Source organism: Bos mutus, chromosome 12 (assembly GCF_027580195.1).
Source record: "Bos mutus isolate GX-2022 chromosome 12, NWIPB_WYAK_1.1, whole genome shotgun sequence".
Lineage (NCBI taxonomy): Eukaryota > Metazoa > Chordata > Mammalia > Artiodactyla > Bovidae > Bos > Bos mutus.
In genome coordinates this window covers 18,237,649-18,265,137 of record NC_091628.1, presented here as the reverse complement: position 1 = coordinate 18,265,137, position 27,489 = coordinate 18,237,649, and positions in this window count along the sequence as shown.

Genomic DNA, 27,489 nt, shown 5'->3' with positions numbered 1-27,489 from the left:
CCTCTTGCATTGGATTTGGCTTCTGATTTATCATCTTCAGTGTCAGGATAATTATGGATTTGCTTTCAACAGCAGATTCATCTATCCAGTGGGTCATTAACTCCATTTCAATGAACACTCACTAAACACCTTCATTGAGCTTACTATTCTAACAGGCACTGTAGAAAGCACGGTCTCTTCAGGCAATAGAATCTAATTTATTTAACTTGTCATATTATTGTAATTTAGATGTGTTTCCTGTAGTTTGCTCATTTTATCTTCCATTTCTCGGTTTTTTAAAACATCAGAGCAATAAGTAGGGCAATAGCTGCTTAGTAAATTTTTTTATGCACATTATTCTTCTGCTTATGAATTTGTAAACTAATCAATTCATATGCTAATCTGCTATGGATCTGTGTTATTTAATAAAAAATAAATCTGAAAATAGTATATTAATATTTATCAATGTTTAACTGACTAAAGTCAACCTTATATATATATATTTAAATTAAGTATCACTGTAAACAATGGAACCATAAAAAATTCCTGAACATTTTGGGTCAGATTTTTCAAATCTGAAAGGAATAAAAAAGCTTGGGTTATCAGCAGTAATCTTTTAAAACTCAGGATGCTTGAAGGACAGCCAAAATTATAATGAGCTTGAAGCAAATTATCTAATTAATCTTGGTTGATGCAATGACTGTCCTAGCTTGTGAAGCCACCTGTCTCCATTTGAAGATGTCAACATCAAAAGTGAAACATTTACTGAGAGCCTACAATGCTTCAGGCAGTGGAGAGGAAAGCAAAATGAAAAGACCTCACTTTAGTGAGCTTATAATTACAAGGGAAGTAATGGGGAGGGTATTTTAGGGGAGAAATAAATAGAAATAACAAGATAATACTGAGCAAGAAGAAAGTTTAGGATGAGCTCAGGAAAATAATTCCTATCAAAGTTCTCAGTGTAATCACTGGAGACATTATAGTGTATAATGTTGTTGGGGTTATTAATATTAATCATAGTAATCATCATTTCTTATGAGTGCAGCATACAGAACAATTCTGCAGTGGTAGGATGATGGAACAGATAGAGCTGAACAAGGAAGGCTGTGCAGTTTATGAATTCTAAGAACAGAAGGGCTTACGTACTTCATTATCAGAGATAAGTGCTGCCTGACCACATCCAAACACGTGTCTTCTTTGCAACTCTACTCTTTTAATTAAAGAAGATGATCCTTAATGTTACTGACTCACTTGAAAAAAACACTACATCCAAGAATGTTCAGTTATCGTTAGTGGGGAGCATGTGTATCCATCTTCCTGTTTTCTTTCATCTTTAAGAAGTAATCAAAATACTTACAAAATAAGTTTATCTTGTTATTGTGCATAATTATTTGCTTATCTTGCAACTATGTGCAAGATAAATCAGGTGAAGAATAAAGAACGGAACTTTAGTAGAAAAACTAAAGAAATTTAGATTATCAAACCATTTTTCATTGAATGTCTTATTTAAATAATTGTAGATACACATACAATTATAACAAATAATACAGAAAGTATCTTCAACTCAGTTTCCCTCAACACTTTGCAAAACTGTAGTATAATATCGCAACCAGGATATCGACATTGATACAATCCACTGACACTATTCATATTTTCCTAGCTTAACATGTATACTTAATGTGTACTTAATCTTATACAATTTCATTACATATAGGTTCATGTATCTATCACCACAGTCAACATATAGAACATTCCATCATCACAAGGATCTATCCTGTTGCTTTTTATTAGCAACATCCAATTTTCCTCTCACCCTGTTAATAACCCCTGGCAACCACTAATCTATGTCCTATTTCTAAAATGTTGTCATTTCAAAATTATTGTCTAAAGGAATCATACAGAATTACCTTTTGAGATTGGCTCTTTTCACTGAGCATAATTCCCTGGAGATATATCCAAGTTACTCCTTGTATCAGTAGTTCATTTCTTTTGATTGCAAAGTAGTATGTCATGGTACGTATGAACCATAGTTTGTTTAACCACTCACCTGTTGAAGGACATTTGGGCTGTTTCCAGTTTTTAACTATTACAGAACACTGCTATGTACATTCATAAACAGGTGTTCATTATGTTTGTCCAAGAGTGCAATTGTTAGATCAGATGGTTACTGCATATTTAGACTTACAAGAAAACATCAAATTGTTTTCCAAGTGGCTGTACCATTTGTAATTCCCACCAACAATGTATCAGTGATCCAGTTTCTCCGCATCCTTGCCAGCACCTGGTGTTGTCAGTATTTTTAATTTTAGCCATTATTGTGGGTGTACAGTGATATCTCATCATGGTCTTCATGTGGATTTCTTGAATGGCAAATGATGATGACCTCTTCAATAAAAGTGTCTTCCTGGCTTTTATCAAAAATTATCATGACTGATGAGGGTTTAGTCCAGGAATACAAGAATGGTTTAAGACATGAAACCCTATTAAGATAATTTTCCACCTTAATAAAATTTAAAATAAGGGATAATCTCTATATATGTTCTCCTCCAATTCAATAAGATTAGACATTTATCTATGATGTTTAAATAATTGAAAAGAATACTTTAGAAATTAGGAACAGAAAGAAAATTTCTTCAAGTGATAAAGGGTAATTATAAAAAATCTGCCACAATTATCATACTTAGTGAAACATTAGAAGCATTTTGTTTAAAGTCAGGAAAATCACAAAGATATCACCATTACTATTTCCATTCAGCTCAGTTCTAGAAGTCTTAGTCAGAGCTAAAAAAAAAGAAAAAGAAATAAAATGGAAGGGGAAAAAAATTAGTTCCAAAGAACTTAATTGTTCAAACAGTGCATCCAAGAGAATCTACAAATTTTTCAAGCTAATAAGATGGTGTGTTACAAGAGCAGTATTAGAAAGTCAGTGGCATTCCAGGAGACTAGCAATGACCAATCAGATTATAATTTTTTTTAAAAATGTCCATTTACAAAATGCAATAGGAATACAACTAACATGAAATACATGAAAAAAATATGAAAAACCTTATAATGTATTACCTAGAAACATAAAAGACCTAAATAAATAGGGAGATAGACCATGCTCATGATTTGGAAGACTCACCACAATGATGTCAGTTTTTCCCCCAAATTAATCTACAGATTTAATGCTTTATCTTGGGCTTTGACAAGTTGAGCCTAAACGTCAGGGATTGAGTCCAGGTCTCCCGCATTGTGGGCAGATTCTTTACCATCTGAGCAACAAGACTAGGCTCTTCAGGACAGCTAAAAAAATTTGGAAGGAAAAAGTAGAAGAAAGGATAAAAATATGTAAAAATATATCACCTTTTCAAATATCAACATTTATTATAAAACCATAGAAAGGAAAACAATGTACCATTGACAAAGGGGCAAAAAAATAGGCCAATTAATCAGAAAAAAAAAAATGTCCAGAAAAAGAGCTTGGCAAGTGTGGAAATTTGATAGCTAACAGAGGAAGCATTACAACTCAGTGTAGACAAGATGACTAATTAATAAAGGATGCAGGAACAATATGTTACTGTAGGGAGGGAAATGTTTAGAACTTCATCTCATTTTGTACACATGCTCAATTATAGACAGATTAAACACACCAAAGCCTTTGACTGTGTGGATCACAACAAACTGGAAAATTCTTCAAGAGATGGGAATACCAGACCACCTGACCTGCTTCCTGAGAAATCTGTATGCAGGTCAAGAAGCAACAGTTAGAACTGGACATGGAGTAACAAACTGGTTCCAAATCAGGAAAGGAGTACGTCAAGGCTGTATATTATCACCCTGCTTATTTAACTTATTTGCAAAGTACATCACGTGAAGTTCAGGGCTGGATGAAGCACAAGCTAGAATCAAGATTGCCAGGAGAAATATCAATAACCTCAGAGAAGCAGATAACACCACCCTTATGGCAGAAAGAGAAGAAAAGCTAGAGTTTCTTGATGAAAGTGAAAGAGGAGAGTGAAAGAGTTGGTTTAAAACTCAACATTCAGAAAACTAAGATCATGGCATCCAGTCCCATCACTTCATGGTAAATAGATGGGGAAACAATGGAAACAGTGAGAGACTTTATTTTTTGGGGCTCCAAAATCATTGCAGATGGTGACTTCAGCCATGAAATTAAAAGACAATTGCTCCTTGGAAGAAAAGCTATGACCAACCTAGACAGCATACTAAAAAGCAGAGACATTATTTTGCCAACAAAGGTCCATCTAGTCAAAGCTATGGCTTTTCCAGTAGTCATGTATGGATGTGCAAGTTGGACTATAAAGAAAGCTGAGCACCGAAGAATTGATGCTTTTGAACTGTGGTGTTGGAGAAGACTCTTAGTCCTTTGGGCTGCAAGGAGATCCAACCAATTGTAAAGGAGATAAGTCCTGAATATTCGTTGCAAGGACTGACGCTGAAGCTGAAACTCCAATACTTTGGCCACCTGATGTGAAGAACCGACTCCTTGGAAAAGACCCTGATGCTGGAAAAGATTGAAGGTGGGAGAAAAGGGGGAAAACAGAAGATGAGATGGTTGGATGACATCACCGACTTGATGGACATGAGTCTGAGTAAGCCCTAGAAGTTGGTGATGGACAGGGAGGCCTGGTGTGCTGCAGTCCATGGGGTCGTAGAAAGTCAGACATGACTGAGCGACTGAACTGAACTGAACTAAAAGACTCTAATACGCAAAGCAAAGCTCTAAAACTTACAGAAGATTAAGAGAACATCTTTGTTACCACAAGGTAGAATGTATTTCTATACAAGACTCAGAAACCACAAATCATAAAGGAAGTATAATTAAATCTGAGTATTTTCAAATTTAAAACAAGATATTTAAATTTTAAAAATACATTTAAATTGAATTTGAATATTTAAATTTAAACGTAACACATGGTATTGAAAGGTCAGAGATTTGGAGAAGATACTTAAAATGCATGTCTAACAATAATTCAACAGTCAAACTATATGAAGAATTTCTAAAAATCAAGAGGAAAAGTCAAATAACAATTGGATAATTGAGGATGCTAAAAGAATAAATTCAAAGAAATGTATTAACATAAATACAAAAGGATGTTCCAATTGATCAGTAATGAAGGAAATGCATATTAGAACAAGGAAATGTCTTTTTAGGTCTGTCAGATTGGCAAGAATTCTCAGAATACCAAGTGCTGGTCAAGATGAGGACATTTCATATAGTGTCTAACTGATGAGAAACTGATGCGAACACTTTGAAAAATAATTTTGTGTTGTCTGATAAATTAAAGTTGTACATACCATAAAGGTCTTCCCTGGTGGCTCAGATGGTAAAGAGTCTGCCTGTTATGCAAGAGACCTGGGTTTGATCCCTAGGTCCGGGAAATCCCCTGGAGAAGGAAATGGCAACCCACTCCAGTATTCTTGCCTAGAGAATTCCTTGGACAGAGGAGCCTGGAGGGCTACAGTCCATGTGGTTACAAAAAAGAAAGAGACAGACACGACTGAACAACTAACACTTTCACTTCACTTTTTTCATATACCCTAAATACAGCAATCCTAATTTTCAGTACATAACCATGAGAGAATTTTGCACAGTATTCAGGGAGGTATATAAATGGATTTTCATCACATCATTGTTTGTAATAATGCAGTATTGAAAATATTTAAATATTCATAATTGGAAAATAGATAATTGTGATATCTAGTTGAAGCACATGAAATTGCTGCTATTCAACCATTTGGATATTGTTCAACTTAATAAATTTATAAAACTGAGTATTATACAGGAGCTAAAACGAGTGAACTAAACCAATCTGATTCACCATGGATAAACCCCTAAAACAAAATACTAAGTTAAAAATTCACGCTATAGTATTTATGGTATGATCACAAGCACATTCAGGTAAAAATTATCATCTTTCAGATAGAGGATCTATGCATAAAAATAACTAGAAGTGTTTCAAAAATTCAGAGATTTTTGAAGATGGCGAAAGGGTTCATTGAGAACTGTATGGTTTATGCTGACACTGAAAGTAGTGGTTCCCCTGAAGGAAACCATAGCATTGTTAGACAAGAAAACAGGCTCTGTGTGGCCCCAAGTTACAAATGTTCACTTTACTATTCTAGTCCCTTACTTTATTTCAGTTTATTTCATATTTACTAGGTGATCCATTACTGGATATTAATCCAAAGAGAAGACAGTAAATGATTCTATGTAGAAGACTGAAAACTCTCCAGCCGTAGAAAATAAATAGATGTTATTAATTGAAACAGAGAAGGAAATGGCAACCCACTCCAGTATTCTTGCCTGGGAAATCCCATGGACCAAGGAGACTGGCGGGCTCAGTCCATGAGACCACAGAGTTGGACACAACTTAGGGACTAAACCACCAACCACCACCATTAACTGAAAATCTTTATTACAAGATGCTCCACTTGTTTCTAGAAATTCCTATGTATATCATATCAATCCTAAACTTATTTTAAGTAAAGATTAAGATTGACAAATTCACTTTTATTGTTCCCCTTCTTTTCTTTGCTCACAAGGTTAGTGATCCATACATGAGATTTTAAAAATATGTCCTCTAGTTCTTAGTGATAAAGAGAAAATGCAACAATACCACAAATGTGAATTAATTTTATTTCTTCATATCTAAAATTCACTATTTCTTCCCTACCATATGTGCATGTGTGTGGTAAGTTACTTCAGCTGTGTTGACCCAGGGATTGGCAGGCAGATTCTTTACCACTGCTGCCACCATGGAAGCCCATCAGAACAATCATCTTCAAGCCCCATGTACTGAAACCAAAATAGGGAAGCTGTGGGCTTTTCTCAGGATTGTCTATTTGGGGCAGCAATTTCTCTGAGCTTTTAGGGAGACGTGGGAGGCATGTCTGAACTGTGAGCTAGTTTGAGTGGCCCCACTATGGAAAGGAAAGGGAAGGAGGATTTGAGGTCAAGGGAACCAGGAAGACTGGTTAAACCAGGGCCTGACATTCTGATGAATTTAGTAGGTGACAGAGCTTGGTCACAGATGGAGGTCACAAGAGTCAGCACTGCTGTCAGAAATGAGTGTTGAGAGACCAAAAGGATACTGAAGCCCAGAGCTGAGCCAGAGAAGAGCTACTGTCAAATCCTAATTAGAGAGAAGAGCGAAGAGATCGGAGTTAGAAGTAGGTTGAGGTGAGAAGGGAGTTTCCGAGATCACGGGTCACAGCCAGAGGCAGGCAGCATGGTACCACAAATTCCTAGTTTCTTGCTGTATCTCCTGCTTCTTTTGCACCCCTGTTGTTAACCACTGACTAACAACCGATTCCTAATTTGCCTAGAGCCTCACTGTTCATTTCTCCTTTTGTGTGTGTTAGTCACTCAGTCGTGTCTGACTCTTTGCAACCCCGGGGACTGTAGCCTGCCAGGCTTCTCTGTCCATGGGATTTCCCAGGCAAGAATACTGGAGTGGGTTGCCATTCCCTTCTCCAGGGCATCTTCCAGACCCAGGGATCAAACCCGGATCTCCCGCACTGCAGGAGTCCACTGGGGAAAGGACGGATAGCCATTCGGTTTGGTCATGTTGAGACAAGAGTTCAGAAATTCATCCATAACCCAGGCTGAGCAGATCCAGGGAACAGGGCCAGAATTTTCCTACAAACCCCTCTCCTAATTTTAATTTTAGGAACCCTGAAGGTGGCCTTATCACAGCCCATTACATGGGTAATTTTATTTCAATGTGCAAAAAGAGTCAGAAAATGGGTGAAGGGGGTCAGTTGTATGGTGATGGATGGAAAGTAGACCTTTGGTAGTGATCTCTCTGTTATGGATACAGAATATAATCACAGTGGTGTACACCTGAGACTTATGTAATGGAATATTACCTATTTTCAATTTTTAAAAAAGCTAAAAAAAAAAAAAGAGTTAGAAATTTCGTTGTGTTCTTCATTTCACTATGATATATTTGAGATCATCAGGTCAGACTATATTACCAAGCCTTGGAAATATCACACCAGGCCCTGCAAAATGAGATCATGAATTGGTTTCCAAGTTTTCTCTAGTGACTTGGATCTGAGGTCCCAAACCTGAGCTAGGAACTAGCACACTAGATAGAAATCTCAGAAGGGAAGGGGATTAAGTAGACACTGGTACTAAATAATACAGTCTCCACAACCTGACTTCTAGGTGGGACTCTTAAACTCTCCCACCACTGACCCATGCCTTGTGTTTTTACCTGAGGGGATGGCATTCTTGACCCAAAGTAGACCTGAGATCCTAAATCCTGAATGGCTTGGCAGAAAGACAGTCTAAGCCTTTCCTCCAAATTTGCTACAATATTTTCTCCAGGGGCACACTGACTCTGACTGCTGTGGAAATGTCAGTTTTGAGTCCCTGCTGTTGAAGCCTTGTTTGTTGTTTTAGTTGCTCAGTCCTGTCTGACTCTTTTGTGACCCCATGGACTGTAGCCACCAGACTCCTCTGTCCATGGGATTTCCCAGGCAAGAATACTGGAGTGGGTTGCCATTTCCTTCTCCAGGCGATCTTTCCTACCCAGGGATCCAGCTGGCGTCTCCTGCATTGGCAGGCGGATTTTTTACCGGTGAGTCACCAGGGAACCCCAGAAAAGCCTTAGGGAGGCCTTGTCTAACCTCTGACCAGATTTCAGAACAGCCTGTCCCCTAAAAGGCAAGTTGAGTGAAGAGCCAGTGGTATAGGAAGACCCCAGACAACCAGGCCCATCACGAAGCTATAAGAATGCTCCCAGGGAGAATGGCATTGAAACATGTATAATATCATGTATGAAACGAGTCGTCAGTCCAGGTTCGATGCACGATACTGGATGCTTGAGGCTGGTGCAGTGGGACTACCCAGAGGAAGGGTATGGGGAGGGAGGAGGGAGGAGGGTTCAGGATGGGGAACACAGGTATACCTGTGGCGGATTCATTTCAATATTTGGCAAAACTAATACAATATTGTAAAGTTTAAAAATAAAATAAAAATTAAAAAAAAAAAAAAAGAATGCTCCCAGGGGAGAGTATGAGCAACGTCACCTCACTGAAGACTCAGGGCAGGACAGGGAGAAGACACCAAGGCTGTAATATGGTCCTTGGATAGATGGCCTGCTGTATTTGTCCTGGGGTCAGGGCCACAGCCCTGTGTCTGTGGGGAGGTGAGTTCTACTGCCAATCATCTGGTGATAACGTGGATCTATTGCAGATATCTGCAGATAACCTGGCTCAGAGTTTCATCACTTCCATGCTGCCTGCCAGGAGCAAGCTGCTCCTCCTTTAGAGCTCTGACCTGAGGATGGACAGAAAAATGCTTGCTCTCTGTTACCCTTCCCACAGATGAAGTAAATTCAGCTCCGCCAAAGGCTCCATGGTGTCGAGAGAGAACAAGGGAGAAATGACCCCAGAGACCATAGAATGTAAGTGTTTGCTTAATCCCTCTTTTCTCCTCTCCATCCCCAAATGACCTCTCAAATTCATGCTTGCATTGTCTACTCTAGACTCCAGGGGCGCTTCTCAATTCGTCCCCCTACATTTATCTGCCCCTTCATGCCATCCCCAGACCATATCTGATCTCTGTTAAAAATTCACCTGTGACCTCAAGGAACTGCCTTTCTAGATTCACCTCCAGCTAGTCTCCCCGCATGCCTTCGTGGTGTGTCTGCACTAGCTCATGAGGTCTGTGAGAGCAAGGTTAGCTCGTCCACTGAATTTGCCACAGCATCTACGGTAACACAGGGCACACAGCACATGGGTCATAGATACATGTGGATTCTATTTCCTTTGTCCACTGTCATAGTCAGCACGGCCCTGGCTCCCTGTGTTGAAGGCCTGGTGGAATCAGTAATCAGTTAATCACACAAAGGGTAATTAACTAAAGGAAAAAAGGCTCTTCTTCCATTTTACTCTGGAGGCCAAGAATATTCTGAAAACCAAAAAGATTTTAACATCTTTTCGGCTTTAAGAATATGTAATTTCTTGGGAGAATTAAAGGTGCCTAACAAATACACTAGACCATTCAGGTACGACCTAAATCAAATCCCTTATGATTATACAGTGGAAGTGAGAAATAGATTTAAGGGACTAGATCTGATAGACAGAGTGCCTGATGAACTATGGAATGAGGTCCATGACAGTGTACAGGAGACAGGGATCACGACCATTCCCAAGGAAAAGAAATGCAAAAAAGCAAAATGGCTGTCTGGGGAGGCCTTACAAATAGCTGTGAAAAGAAGAGAAGCAAAAAGCAAAGGAAAAAAAGAAAGATATAAGCATCTGAATGCAGAGTTCCAAAGAATAGAAAGAAGAGATAAGAAAGCCTTCCTCAGTGGTCAATGCAAAGAAATAGAGGAAAACAACAGAAGGGGAAAGACTAGAGATCTCTTCAAGAAAATAGAGATACCAAGGGAACATTTCATGCAAAGATGGGCTCGATAAAGGACAGAAATGGTATGGACCTAACAGAAGCAGAAGATATTAAGAAGAGGTGGCAAGAATACACAGAAGAACTGTACAAAAAAGATCTTCATGACCCAGATAATCACGATGGTATGATCACTCACCTAGAGCCAGACATCCTGGAATGTGAAGTCAAGTGGGCCTTAGAAAGCATCAGTACGAACAAAGCTAGTAGAGATGATGGAATTCCAGTTGAGCTATTTCAAATCCTGAAAGATGATGCTGTGAAAGTGCTGCACTCAATATGCCAGCAAATTTGGAAAACTCAGCAGTGGCCACAGGACTGGAAAAGGTCAGTTTTCATTCCAGTCCCAAAGAAAGGCAGTGCCAAAGAATGCTCAAACACCGCACAATTGCACTCATCTCACATGCTAGTAAGGTAATGCTCAAAATTCTCCAAGCCAGGCTTCAGCAATACGTGAACCATGAACTTCCAGATGTTCAAGCTGGTTTTAGAAAAGGCAGAGGAACCAGAGACCAAATTGCCAACATCCACTGGCTCATCAAAAAAGTGAGAGAGTTCCAGAAAAACATCTATTTCTGCTTTATTGACTATGCCAAAGCCTTTGACTGTGTGGATCACAATAAACTGTGGAAAATTCTGAAAGAGATGGGAATACCAGACCACCTGACCTGCCTCTTGAGAAACCTATATGCAGGTCAGGAAGCAACAGTTAGAACTGGACATGGAACAACAGATTGGTTCCAAATAGGGAAAGGAGTACGTCAAGGCTGTATATTGTCACCCTGTTTATTTAACTTATATGCAAAGTACATCATGAGAAACGCTGGGCTGGAAGAAGCACAAGCTGGAATCAAGATTGCTGGGAGAAATATCAATAACTTCAGATAAGCAGATGACACCACCCTTATGGCAGAAAGTGAAGAGGAACTAAAAAGCCTCTTGATGAAAGTGAAAGAGGAGAGTGAAAAAGTTGGCTTAAAGCTCAACATTCAGAAAACAAAGATCATGGCATCTGGTCCCATCACTTCATGGGAAATAGATGGGAAAACAGTGGAAACAGTGTTAGACTTTATTTTTTTTTGGCTCCCAAATCACTGCAGATGGTGACTGCAGCCATGAAATTAAAAGACGCTTACTCCTTGGAAGAAAAGCTATGACCAACCTAGATAGTATATTGAAAAGCAGAGACATTACTTTGCTAACAAAGGTCCGTCTAGTCGTGGCTATGGTTTTTCCTGTGGTCATGTATGGATGTGAGAGTTGGACTGTGAAGAAAGCTGAGCGCCGAAGAATTGATGCTTTTGAACTGTGGTGTTGGAGAAGACTTGAGAGTCCCTTGGACTGCAAGGAGATCCAACCAGTCCATTCTGAAGGAGATCAGCCCTGGGATTTCTTTGGAAGGAATGATGCTAAAGCTGAAACTCCAGTACTTTGGCCACCTCATGAGAAGAGTTGACTCATTGGAAAAGACTCTGATGCTGGGAGGGATTGGGGGCAGGAGGAAAAGGGGATGACAGAGGATGAGATGGCTGGATGGCATCACCGACTCGATGCACATGAGTTTGGGTGAACTCCGGGAGTTGGTGATGGACAGGGAGGCCTGGCGTGCTGCGATTCATGGGGTCGCAAAGAGTTGGGCACGACTGAGCGACTGAACTGAACCGAACTTAACAAATATAAATTTCTTACATGTAGGTTAACAGGAGACTACTTATTATTTTTACCACTAAGTGAAAATTGTGCCAATTTTATTCTCTTGGTGACTGGGAAATGTCTCTATAATAAAACACATGTTTTTCTCAAAGTTTTTTTTTTTTTCTTCAGCAGGATAACTGTGTCCCCCTAGGCTACAGAGTACTGTTAATTATAATGATAAGATACACAAAGGAAAAAAAAAGGTCAGGAAATGCTTAAAAGTCTCCAACAAATGTTTATCAGGAAATGTTATTCCAGAATCAAAACATTTCCTGTCCAGTGATTATGCCATGGAGAAAAATCATGTGATGCCAGTTATGGGGTCCTATGAAAAGAATTTTTCTGATGAGATATGTTTATTTGAAGCAAAATCATTACAAATAACATGAGATAAATGAGAGTTGCTCAGAATCACACTTTTTAAAAAAGTTTATTATTTACATCAAAATCTAAACCTCAAATTGGAAATTCACCATCTCACCACTCAGAGATAGCCACTCTTAATATTTATCTTAATATTTAAATGAACATAATTCCAAGTGTGTGAATGCTTAGTCACTCAGTCATGTCCATCTCTATTTGACCCCATGTACTGAAGCCCTCCAGGCTCCTCTGTCCATGGAATTTTCTAGGCAAGAATACTGGAGTGGGTTGCCATTTCCTCCTCCAGGGGATATTCCTGACCCAGGGATCGAACCCATGTTTCCTGAGTCTCCTGCATTGACAGATTCTTTACCACTGAGCCACCTGGGAAGTCCTTGGACTGAAAGAAGATCAAACCAGTCAGTCCTGAAGGAAATCAATCTTGAATATTCATTGGAATGACTGATGCTGAAGCTGAAGCTCCAACACTTTGGCCACGTGATGCGAAGAGTTGACTTATTGGAAAAGACCTTGATGCTGGGAAAGATTCAAGGCAAAAGGAAAAGAGGGCAGTAAAGGATGAGATGGTAAATAGCATCATCGACTCAACGGATGTGAATTTGAGCAAACTCCAGGAGATAGTGGAGGACAGAGGATCCTGGTGTGCTACAGAGATTCTTGAGTGTCTGTGTCAGGACTGACTGGGGCCAGGACCCTGAGAGGAGGAAGCTGTGCAAAGACGAGAGGTCAAGGTCATGAATCCAGGGGAGTTCAGGACAGTGGGAGAAAAGGGTCAGCCTGGGGCTGCCAGCCAGTCTCCTTCCTGTGCAGAGTGTGATCAGAGCCCAGGCCATGGCGGAGAGTCCCAGAGCTCTGGGAGAGCAAACCTTCCAGTCCATGGGGTCACAAAGAGTCAGACACGACTTAGTGACTGAACAACAACCGAGACCAGGTAGGTCTTGGTGCATATATATAATAATAGGTGTATCAGCAACATACATAGATATCTTTCCCTGTCAATAAGTCTATAACTGCAGTGTGTATTCATAAGTGTGCATGAATATCATATGTATCCATTGGGATGTTCCAAGCTTCAGCAGCAGCTCTTCAAACATCAAGTCCTCAGGTGACAATATGAGAAAAGCCTGAAGGGAAGAGGGGGCAGCTGAGTGGGTGGAGAGGTCATTCTTTAATGTGAACTTTCTCATAAGTGTCTACATCCAGGATTAGCCACCTGCCCACCCCAAACACTGCCAATGAGAAGGCACTGATAAAAAGTGCTCACAGAAGCCAAGATTTCTTCTCTGTGACTAATTGCATTGCTACCTAAATGAAACAGGGTTCTGTGGGCAAGAAAACATATGAGCAATGAAACACGTGAAGCAAGCTTAAATCCATGAATTCACAATGATACCAACAGACGAACTCATTTGATCACCGTTGGAGACTGTGAGTGAAACAGCTCATTATTTTGCAAACTAGCAAATTAAGAAAAAGAATTAAATGCCTTTCTGGTCTTCCTATATCACTTGGAAACCAACTCATTGAGGAAAGTAGTTTCCTTTTATAAAAGTGTTCCAACTAATAGAAGAGAAATGATGGCGTTAGGATTATCACCATTTATAACACTAGATGCTAATCTAATCAGTAGATTGAATTCAGTATAGTATGAATATATACACTGAGCATCAACAGTTACTAACCTCACACACCTCTTGATGGAAGGACACAACATTATCTAAGAAGAAGTCATCTGGCTGGGAAAAAAAAAACACCTGAATCTAACCAAGACTCTAGATCAGGGGTCCCCAGCCTCCTAGATCTAATGCCTGATGATCTGAGGTGGAGCTGATGTAATAATAAAGAAATAAAGTGCACAATAAATGTTAATGTGCTTGAATCATCCTGAAACCATCCCCTCTACCCATCTGTGAAATAACTGTCCTTCACAAAACTGGTCCCTGGTGCCAAAAAGGTTGGGGACTGCTGCTCTAGATTATCAGTGACCAATTTATGGGAAGTATGAAGAGTGCATTCAGGAAAATCCAAAATTTGGAAAATCTAGAGGACAAAACGAGAAGGCAAAAGGAAGAGAGGGTAGTAGAGGATGAGATGGTTAGATAGCATCACTGACTCAGTGGACATGAATTTGAGCAAACTCCGGGAGACAAGGAAGGACAGGGAAGTCTGACCTGCTGCAGTCCATGGGGTCACAAACAGCGACTGAACAACAGCAACAACAGAGGACAAATAACTTTAAAATTTCAAGGAAATGAAAGGAACTGAAGAGAGAACCTGTGAATTAAAAGAGACAAGACGTATCAACCAGTTGCAGTGTGCAGACTTTGACTCCTGAGTCGCCCAAACTGTTAAAAAAGTATATAAGGCACTTTTGAGGTAATTAAAAATTTGAACTCCGAAAGGATGTCTTCTGATCAAGAAATCTGTGAAAGGATGATAATATTTCAGTTACAATTTTTTACAAAAGAGTTCTTTTCGTTTAAGAACTTTTACATACTTATGTATTGAAATATCTAATATTCAAATTGAAATATTTACAGATGAAACAACAAGATGCTTCAAAATCATATGGTGGTGGAGAGAAATATTGATAAAACCCATTTTGGCTGTGGATTGCTAATTGATGAAGCTGAATGATGAATACATGGGGGCTTATTAATCATTTTTTCCATTTTTGTACATGTTTGAAATTTTTCCTAGTACAAAGTGAAAGAAAGAAATGAGGAAAGAAAGAAAAAAAAGAAGGAAGGAAGGGAAGGTGGCTTTTAGGTAGGCCACCAATAGTATTCTTTTACTCTAATTTTTCTAATTAGGCTGTTTTTCCTTTTCTCCTAATTATAAAGATGCTGTGATGGACTTCCCCGGCGGTCTAGTGGTTAAGATTCTGTGCTTCCATTAAAGGGGGTGGGGGTTTGATCCCTGGTGGGGGAATTAAGATTGCATATTCCACTGCCCACCCCTACCCAAATACTGTGATTTATAGCCATCTGCATACATCTTTTCACATTAACAGGTTCCCACACACACTACACACACACTAAGTCACTTCAGTCGTGTCCAACTCTGTGCGACCCCAGAGACGGCAGCCCACCAGGCTCCCCCGTCCCTGGGATTCTCCAGGCAAGAACACTGGAGTGGGTTGCCATTTCCTTCTCCAGTGCATAAAGTGAAAAGTGAAAGTGAAGTCGCTCAGTCGTGTCTGACCCTTAGCATGGACTGCAGCCCACCAGACTCCTCCGTCCATGGGATTTTCCAGGCAAGAGTACTGGAGTGGGGTGCCATTGCCTTCTCCCAACAGATTCCTAAAGGTGGGTTTATTAAGCCAAAAATAAATTTAATACATAAAGTCAAACTGCTTTCAAAAGGGCTCTGCCGAAATACACTTTCAAATGGATTTTTAAGTTATTTCAATGAAAATATTGAGACTTTTATTAGGATAGCATTAGACTTACAAATTAATTTTAGGAAAATTGACATCCTTACATTATTGAATCTTCCTCTCTAAAAACAATACAATATTCTTCTCTATTTTGCCTTCCTTTGTCTCAGTAGTTTTATAGTTTTCTAATTGATTTTTGTATATTGATTTTGTAACTGGCTATGTTGCTAAACTATTATTTCTAAAAGTTTTTCAATTTCTATTCTTGGCTGTTCAAGATCTATTTCAGTTAAGCCAAAAGTATGAAGGATTAAGGTGGTGTTTGACAAGGAGAACCAGAAAAACTCAAATCCTATTCTGAACCTGCTTTTCTTTAAGGTCCCCAAGAAGAGTACATGAGCACAAACACACAAAGAAAGCAGGGCCCTGTTACACTCTGATGACTTTCGCCAGGAGCCTTGAACTCAAGCAGATTAGGCTACACTGTCACACTATGGGCTTCCCTGGTGGCTCAGATGGTAAAGAGTCTGCCTGCAATGCTGGAGACCTGGGTTCAATCCCTGGGTCAGGAAGAACCCCTGGAGAAGGAAATAGCAACCCACTGTATGTGCCTACATGACATAAACAAAACAAGCATGGAACCATGATCTTGGCTCTTGCCTCTGCAATGCAGGGTAAACACAAGCCAGAGCACCTGGTCAAGAAAAGCATGTACTAGAGCATTAAAGCATTTGCTCCAATGCTTGGGGAGTTGGTGATGGACAGGGAGACCTGCCATGCCACAGTCCATGTGGTCACAATGAGTAGGACATGACTGAGCAACTGAACTGAACTGAACTGAATAGGGTAGGGAAAAGAGGCTGTGAGTATCCCTCAGCCAAAAAATCTAACTTCATCATCAATAAATAATGATAAATTATCTGTATCCTGGGAATTCCGTGGCATCCAGTGGTTAAGACTTGGTGATTTCACTTCCAGGGTCTGGGTTGAATCCTTGGTAAGGGAACTATGATCCTGCAAGCTGTGAGACACAGTTTAAAAAAAATTTTTTTTTTCCTCTGTATCCTTTTCAGTCTTCAGTTCCTTACTTTACTTTCTTATCTAATTGTAACCATTGTTTTATTACTATATTTAACGGACATGCTGTTAGGATTTCACCATTAAACATGAAGCTAGTTTTCAGTGTGTGCGTGTAGCCTTTTACTAAAATTTCTTTTTATCAAAAATGAATATCATGATTGAATTATATCAAAGATATTTTCAGCATCAATCAAAACATACCCTATTCCTTTGTCCTGTTTTTAAAATCGCACTACACCTTTATGGTGCTTTTGCAGATACCTTGTTTTTGTTTTTTTATAAATTGAAAGTTTGTGGCAACTGTGTTGAGCAACTCTTTTGGCACCACTTTTTTTTTCCCAGCAGCATTTGCTCATTCTGTGCCTCTGTGTCACATTTTGGTAATTCTCACAATATTTCAAACCCTCCACGAGGAAGAGATTATGACTCACTGGAGGCTCAGATGAGATTTAGGAGTTTTTGTCCTTTTTCACCCACTCCAGTACTCTTGCCTGGAAAATCCCATGGACGGAGGAGCCTGGTAGGCTGCAGTCCATGGGTTCGCTAGGAGTCGGACACAACTGAGCGACTTCACTTTCACTTTTCACTTTCATGCATTGGAAAAGGCAATGGCAACCCACTCCAGTGTTCTTGCCTGGAGAATCCCAGGGACGGGGGAGCCTGGTGGGCTGCCGTCTCTGGGGTCGCACAGAGTCGGACACGACTGAAGCGACTTAGCAGCAGCAGCAGCATTTAAGGTATGTACATTTTTAGACATAATACTATTGCATGCTTAATAGACAACAGTATGGCACAAACACAACCCTTATATGCAATGAGAAACCAAAAAACATGCAACCCACCCAGGCATACCTTGGAGGTTGGCTCCCAGATCATCACAATAAAGCAAAAATTGCAATAAAGTGAGTCACATGCATTCCATGGTTTCCCAGTGCACAAAAAAGCCATGTTTACACTATACTGCAGTCTTTTGACCTATTATTATAGAGAAATAGGTTAACCAATATTTTCTCAAAATCTTCTCAAATTCATCTTTTCCTCTCTCTTTAAGCCCACCCCACTGTCACACTGAGTTCAACTCTTCTAACCAGACTGCTGGAAAAAACCTAAAGTCCTGAGAAAGTGAAAGTGTTAGTTACTCAGTCATGTCCAGCTCTTTGCGACTCCATGGACTCTAGCCCACCAGGCTCCTCTGTCCATGGTATTCTCCAGCCAAGAATAGGAGTGGTTTGCCATTCCCTTCTCCAGGGGATCTTCCTGATCCAGGGATCGAACATGCATCTCTTGTGTCTCCTGCATTGACAGGTAGATTCTTTACCATTGTGCCACTTAGGAAGCCCATTTAAAATATTACACAGATTCAAAACATGTGGTGAAATCAGATGCCTGCCTACAGAGCTAATGGTACTCTAAGGAAGTTGGTCTCTACATATTTAATAATTTTATTTATTCACTTTTGGCTGTGTTGGGTCTTCTTTTGGGCTTTTCTCTACTTGCACAAGCAGGAGCTACTTTCTAGTTGCAGAGCGCAGGCTTCTCTTTGTGGTGGCTTATCTTGTTGTGGAACATGGGGTCTAGGGTGCACAGGCTTCAGTAGTGTGGCACATAGGTTTAGTTGTTCTGCTGCATGTGGGATTTTCCCAGATCAGGGATTGAAGCTGTGTCTTCTGCATTGGAAGATAGATTCTTCACCACCCAGCCACCAAGGAAGCCCTCTACGCGTTTTTGATCATGTACTATGACCACCAAAAATACGCACTATTGTCAATCTCCATGTTAAATACTAGTAAAGTTTGAGTTCTGGGGGGAGGAGCCAAGATGGCGGAGGAGTAGGACGGGGAGAACACTTTCTCCCCCACAAATTCATCAAAAGAGCATTTAAACGTCGAGTAAATTCCACAAAACAACTTCTGAATGCCGGCAGAGGACATCAGGCACCCAGAAAAGCAACCCAACTCTTTGAAAGGAGTGCGACTGAACAAGTGAGCCTAAAAAAAAAAAGTTTCCCCCACCGTCCCCTTTGTGTCAGGGCGGAAGCCAGACACTGAAGAGACCAGCAAACAGAAGAAGTTATAACAGAGGGAAACGCCTTGGAAGCTACAGGCAATAGATTAAAACCCCATGGTTACTACGGACTACATAGGAAGGGGCCTATAGATCTTGAGAAATATAAGTAGGACCAAGGAATTAGCCAAAAATGAACTGAACCCACAATACAACAAAACCAGAGAAAGTCCTAGATATATTTTTACTATTTTTACGATCATTCTTTCTTTTTTTTTTTTTTTTAATTAAAAAAATTTTTTAAGTCCTCTATTGTTCCTTTAATTTTCACTTTTATAACCTATTACTTTGCAAAAAAAAAAAACCCTATTTTTTTCTTCTTCAGCAAACTTCATATATATATATATTTTATAATTTTTTGACCTTGTTTTTTTTTTCTTCTTCTTCTTTTCTTTAACATTGTATTTTTGAAATTCCAAACTCTACTCTAGTTTTTTAATTTTAGCTTTTTGGTATATCTTATCAATTTTGTACCTACAGTTTTTTTATATATAATTTCTGTGAATTTTTGTTTTTTTTTCTGTTTCATTCTCTTCTTCTTTCATATAACATTGTATCTGAAATTCCAAACTCTACTCTAGATTTTTAATTTATGCTTTTTTGTATTTGATATCAAATTTGTACCTATATTTTCTTTATAATTTTTGTGACATTGTTTTTGTTTGTTTTCTCTCTTTATGTTTCTTCTTCCTTTTTTTTAACATTGTATTTTTGAAATTCCAAACTCTACTCTAGATTTTTAATTTTTGCTTTTTGGTATTAGTTATCAATTTTGTACCTGTATTTTCTTTATAATTTTCGCGACCTTGTTTGTTTTTCTTTGTTCGTTTTTTCTCTTTCTTTTCCTTCTTCTTTTCTTTAACATCGTATTTTTGAAATTCCAAACTGTACTCTAGATTTTTAATTTTTGCTTTTATGTATTTGTTACCAATTTTGTACTTTTAAGAACCCAATCTTCAGGACCCATTTTTCACTAGGGAGTGAGATTACTGGCTTGACTGCTCTCTCTCCCTTTGGACTCTCCTTTTTCTCCACCAGGTTGCCTGTGTCTCCTCCCTAACCCCTCTCTACTCTACCCAACTCTGTGAGTTTATGTGTGTTCCAGATGGTGGAGAACACTTAGGGAACTGATTACTGGCTGGATCTGTCTCCCTCCTTTTCATTCCCCCCTTTTATCCCTCTGGCCACCTCTGTCTCCTTCCTCCTTCTTCTCTTCTCTGTATAACTCCGTGAACATCTCTGAGTGGTCCAGTTGTGGAATGCACATAAGGAAGTGACTACTGGCTACCCCACTCTCTCCACTATTGATTCCACCTCATCTCATTTGGGTCACCTCTAACTCCCTCCTCCCTCTTCTCTTCTCCGTGTAACGCTGTGAACCTCTCTGAGTGACCCTCACAGTAGAGAAACTTTTCATCTTTAAAGTAGATGTTTTATCAACGGTGCTGTATAGAAGGAGAAGTTTTGAAACTACTGTAAAAATAAGACCGATAACTGGAAGCAGGAGGCTTAAGTCCAAACCCTGACTCCAGGGAACTCCTGACTCCAAGGAACATTAATTGACAGGAGCTCATCAAACACCTCCATACCGACACTGAAACCAAGCACCACACAAGGGCCAACAAGTTCCAGGGCAAGACACACCAAGCAAATTCTCCAGCAACAAAGGAGCACAGCCCTGAGCTTCAAGATACAAGCTGCCCAAAGTCACCCCAAAACCATAGACATCTCATAACTCATTACTGGACATTTCATTGCACTCCAGAGAGAAGAAATACAGCTCCACCCACCAGAACACCGACACAAGCTTCCCTAACCAGGAAACCTTGACAAGCCACCTGTACAAACCCACACACAGCGAGGAAAAGCCACAATAAAGAGAAGTCCACAAACTGCCAGAATATAGAAAGGACACCCCAAAATCAGCAATTTAAACAAGATGAAGAGACAGAGGAATACCCAGCAGATAAAGGAACAGGATAAATGCCCACCAAACCAAACAAAAGAGGAAGAGATAGGGAATCTACCTGATAAGGAATTCCGAATAATGATAGTGAAATTGATCCAAAATCTTGAAATTAAAATGGAATCACAGATAAATAGCCTGGAGACAAGGATTGAGAAGATGCAAGAAAGGTTTAACAAGGACCTAGAAGAAATAAAAAGAGTCAATATATAATGAATAATGCAATAAATGAAATTAAAAACACTCTGGAGGCAACAAAAATAGTAGAATAACAGAGGCAGAAGATAGGATTAGTGAATTAGAAGATAGAATGGTAGAAATAAATGAATCAGAGAGGATAAAAGAAAAACGAATTAAAAGAAATGAGGACAATCTCAGAGACCTCCAGGACAATATTAAACGCTACAACATTGAATCATAGGGGTTCCAGAAGAAGAAGACAAAAAAAAAAAGACCATGAGAAAATACTTGAGGAGATAATAGTTGAAAATTTCCCTAAAATGGGGAAGGAAATAATCACCCAAGTCCAAGAAACCCAGAGAGTCCCAAACAGGATAAACCCAAGGCGAAACACCCCAAGACACATATTAGTCAAATTAACAAAGATCAAACACAAAGAACAAATATTAAAAGCAGCAAGGGAAAAACAACAAATAACACACACGGGAATTCCCATAAGGATAACAGCTGATCTTTCAATAGAAACTCTTCAAGCCAGGAGGGAATGGCAAGAGATACTTAAAATGATGAAAGAAAATAACCTACAGCCCAGATTATTGTACCCAGCAAGGATTTCATTCAAGTATGAAGGAGAAATCAAAAGCTTTTCAGACAAGCAAAAGCTGAGAGAATTCTGCACCACCAAACCAGCTCTCCAACAAATACTAAAGGATATTCTCTAGACAGGAAACACAAAAACGGTGTATAAGTTCGAACCCAAAACAATAAAGTAAATGGCAACGGGATCATACTTATCAGTAATTACCTTAAACGTAAATGGGTTGAATGCCCCAACCAAAAGACAAAGACTGGCTGAATGGATACAAAAACAAGACCCCTACATATGTTGTCTACAAGAGACCGACCTCAAAACAGGGGACACATACAGACTGAAAGTGAAGGGCTGGAAAAAGATTTTCCATGCAAATAGGGACCAAAAGAAAGCAGGAGTAGCAATACTCATATCAGATAAAGTAGACTTTAAAACAAAGGCTGTGAAAAGAGACAAAGAAGGTCACTACATAATGATCAAAGGATCAATCCAAGAAGAAGATATAACAATTATAAATATATATGCACCCAACACGGAGCACCGCAGTACGTAAAGACAAATGCTAACAAGTATGAAAGGAGAAATTAACAATAACACAATAATAGTGGGAGACTTTAATACCCCACTCACACCTATGGATAGATCAACTAAACAGAAAATTAACAAGGAAACACAAACTTTAAATGATACAATAGACCAGTTAGACCTAATTGATATCTATAGGACATTTCATCCCAAAACAATGAATTTCACCTTTTTCTCAAGCGCACATGGAACCTTCTCCAGGATAGATCACATCCTGGGCCATAAAGCTAGCCTTGGTAAATTCAAAAAAATAGAAATCATTCCAAGCATCTTTTCTGACCACAATGCAGTAAGATTAGATCTCAATTACAGGAGAAAAACGATTAAAAACTCCAACATATGGAGGCTGAACAACACGCTGCTGAATAACCAACAAATCACAGAAGAAATCAAAAAAGAAATCAAAATTTGCATAGAAACGAATGAAAATGAAAACACAACAACCCAAAACCTGTGGGACACGGTAAAAGCAGTCCTAAGGGGAAAGTTCATAGCAATACAGGCACACTTCAAGAAACAAGAAAAAAGTCAAATAAATAACCTAACTCTACACCTAAAGCAACTAGAAAAGGAAGAAATGAAGAACCCCAGGGTTAGTAGAAGGAAAGAAATCTTAAAAATTAGAGCAGAAATAAATGCAAAAGAAACAAAAGAGACCATAGCAAAAATCAACAAAGCCAAAAGCTGGTTCTTTGAAAGGATAAATAAAATTGACAAACCATTAGCCAGACTCATCAAGAAACAAAGGGAGAAAAATCAAATCAATAAAATTAGAAATGAAAATGGAGAGATCACAACAGACAACACAGAAATACAAAGGATCATAAGAGACTACTATCAACAATTATATGCCAATAAAATGGACAATGTGAAAGAAATGGACAAATTCTTAGAAAAGTACAACTTTCCAAAACTTGACCAGGAAGAAATAGAAAATCTTAACAGACCCATCACAAGCACAGAAATTGAAACTGTAATCAAAAATCTTCCAGCAAACAAAAGCCCAGGTCCAGACGGCTTCACAGCTGAATTCTACCAAAAATTTAGAGAAGAGCTAACACCTATCCTGCTCAAACTCTTCCAGAAAATTCAGAGGAAGGTAAACTTCCAAACTCATTCTATGAGGCCACCATCACCCTAATACCAAAACCTGACAAAGATCCCACAAAAAGAAAACTACAGGCCAATATCACTGATGAACATAGATGCAAAAATCCTTAACAAAATTCTAGCAATCAGAATCCAACAACACATTAAAAGATCATACACCGTGACCAAGTGGGCTTTATCCCAGGGATGCAAGGATTCTTCAATATCCGCAAAATCAATCAATGTAATACACCACATTAACAAATTGAAAAATAAAAACCATATGATTATCTCAATAGATGCAGAGAAAGCCTTTGACAAAATTCAACACCCATTTATGATAAAAACTCTCCAGAAAGCAGGAATAGAAGGAACATACCTCAACATAATAAAAGCTATATATGACAAAAACCCACAGCAAACATTATCCTCAATGGTGAAAAATTGAAAGCATTTCCTCTAAAGTCAGGAACAAGACAAGGGTGCCCACTTTCACCATTACTATTCAACATAGTTTTGGAAGTTTTGGCCACAGCAATCAGAGCAGAAAAAGAAATAAAAGGAATCCAAATTGGAAAAGAAGAAGTAAAACTCTCACTATTTGCAGATGACATGATCCTCTACATAGAAAACCCTGAAGACTCCACCAGAAAATTACTAGAACTAATCAATGACTATAGTAAAGTTGCAGGATATAAAATCAATACACAGAAATCCCTTGCATTCCTATACACTAATAATGAGAAAACAGAAAGAGAAATTAAGGAAACAATTCCATTCACCATTGCAACGGAAAGAATAAAATACTTAGGAATATATCTACCTAAAGAAACTAAAGACCTATATATAGAAAACCATAAAACACTGGTGAAGGAAATCAAAGAGGACACTAATAGATGGAGAAATATACCATGTTCATGGATTGGAAGAATCAACATAGTGAAAATGAGTATACTACCCAAAGCAATTTATAGATTCAATGCAATCCCTATCAAGCTACCAACAGTATTCTTCACAGAGCTAGAACAAATAATTTCACAATTTGTATGGAAATACAAAAAACCTCGAATAGCCAAAGCGATCTTGAGAAAGAAGAATGGAACTGGAGGAATCAACCTACCTGACTTCAGGCTCTACTACAAAGCCACAGTTATCAAGACAGTATGGTACTGGCACAAAGACAGAAATATAGATCAATGGAACAAAATAGAAAGCCCAGAGATAAATCCACGCACATATGGACACCTTATCTTTGACAAAGGAGGCAAGAATATACAATGGATTAAAGACAATCTCTTCAACAAGTGGTGCTGGGAAAACTGGTCAACCACTTCTAAAAGAATGAAACTAGAACACTTTCTAACACCATACACAAAAATAAACTCAAAATGGATTAAAGATGTAAACATAAGACCAGAAACTATAAAACTCCTAGAGGAGAACATAGGCAAAACACTCTCTGACATACATCACAGCAGGATCCTCTATGACCCACCTCCCAGAATATCGGAAATAAAAGCAAAAATAAACAAATGGGACCTAATTAACCTTAAAAGCTTCTGCACATCAAAGGAAACTATCAGCAAGGTGAAAAGACAGCCTTCAGAATGGGAGAAAATAATAGCAAATGAAGCAACTGACAAACAACTAAATAAATCTCAAAAATATACAAGCAACTCCTACAGCTCAACTCCAGAAAAATAAATGACCCAATCAAAAAATGGGCCAAAGAACTAAATAGACATTTCTCCAAAGAAGACATACAGATGGCTAACAAACACATGAAAAGATGCTCAACATCACTCATTATCACAGAAATGCAAATCAAGACCACTATGAGGTACCATTTCACACCAGTCAGAATGGCTGCGATCCAAAACTCTACAAATAATAAATGTTGGAGAGGGTGTGGAGAAAAGGGAACCCTCTTACACTGTTGGTGGGAATGCAAACTAGTACAGCCACTATGGAGAACAGTGTGGAGATTCCTTAAAAAACTGAAAATAGAACTGCCATACGACCCAGCAATCCCACTGCTGGGCATACACACTGAGGAAACCAGAAGGGAAAGAGACACGTGTACCCCAGTGTTCATCGCAGCACTGTTTATAATAGCCAGGACATGGAAGCAACCTAGATGTCCATCAGCAGATGAATGGATAAGAAAGCTGTGGTACATATACACAATGGAGTATTACTCAGCCATTAAAAAGAATTCATTTGAATCAGTTCTAATGAGGTGGATGAAACTGGAGCCTATTATACAGAGTGAAGTAAGCCAGAAGGAAAAACACCAGTACAGTATACTAACGCATATATATGGAATTTTTTAAGACGATAACAATAACCCTGTGTACGAGACAGCAAAAGAGACACTGATGTATGGAACAGTCTTATGGACTCTGGGGGAGGGGGAGAGGGTGGGAAGATTTGGGAGAATGGCATTGAAACATGTAAAATATCATGTATGAAACGAGATGCCAGTCCAGGTTCAATGCACGATACTGGATGCTTGGGGCTAGTGCACTGGGATGACCTAGAGGGATGGTATGGGGAGGGAGGAGGGAGGAGGGTTCAGGATGGGGAGCACATGTATACCTGTGATGGATTCATTTTGATATTTGGCGAAACTAATACAGTTATGTAAAGTTAAAAAAAAAAAGTTTGAGTTCTTAATTTAGACAAAAATAGAGGTATTCTAACAATTTCTTTCCGCAATCCAACTGCTCTATGTGTCAGATTTGTTGCAGGAAAGTTCCTACTTTATATTCTAGGAATATATTCTATAATCAACACTTGCTTGCATCCTCTGTTCTAATCATTCTTGCAGTAATCTCATCTTAACATCAAATTCCCCATTAGCAATATATTTCAGTGCTGAAATCACAGACGGTCTCTACTATATACTGTCTTTTATTTTTTCATCATTTAGGAATAATCTCAGGACTAAAATCTTCAGGACTTTAAAGATATATGTATCTTATTTTAAAAATACCTTATCTTTTAAAAATTAGTTACTAATTTGTCAGCAGTATTATTTCTGCAGAGAAAGGATTGTTATATAGGTTGATTTGTAAATTCTGTATGACATTCCGTATGAAAGTTTTTTTTTAATTTTATAACTTTGCTTTCTAAACAGTGACTCAAATCCCTTGCATGTGTGCTAAGTTGCTTCAGTCATGTCCGACTCTTTGCGACCCTATGGACTGTAGCCCGCCAGGCTCCTCTGTCCGTGGGGATTCTCCCGGCAAGAATACTGGAGTGGGTTGCCAAGCCCTCCTCCAGGCTATCTTTCCCACCCAGGGATCGCGAACCTACTGCTAATCAAGTCTACCGCACTAGCAGGTGGGTCTTTACCATTAGTGCCACCTGGGAAGTCCCTGAATCCCTTTAAATGCCTTAAATATAGTATGGATACAGGCATAAAGAGGCAGGAAACGGCGAGTGTTTGAGTAACAAAGAATTCCTGTTTCATGAATCAACTCTAAACTTGTTTAATGATGAATTTTAGCTTTGGTGGTGATCAAAGGAAAAGTCCTTTCCTGAACAGAAAAATAAGTGATTTTTAATGAAGACTCCGTGTTACGGTAATATGCGACAAGGAAAGCAGGAGGGAGAAAACTGGTTGACCAGGTATTAAAAAAAAACAAAAACAAAATGTGACTTAAAGCCTTTTCGGATTAGTATCAATCACACTTAAGACTATGCCAAAGCCTTTGACTTTGTGGATCACTACAAACTGTGGAAAATTCTTCAAGAGATGGGAATACCAGACCATCTGACCTGCCTCCTGAGAAATCTATATGCAGGTTAAGAAGCAACAGTTAAAACTGGACATGGAACAACAGACTGGTTCCAAATTGGGAAAGGAGTACATCAAGGCTGTATATTGTCATCCTGCTTATTTAACTTATATGCAGAGTACATCATGTGAAATACCAGGCTAGATGAAACACAAGCTGGAATCAAGATTGCCAGGAGAAATATCAATAACCTCAGATATGCAGATGATACCACCTTTATGGCAGAAAGCAAAGAAGAACCAAATAGCCTCTTGATGAAAGTGAAAGAGG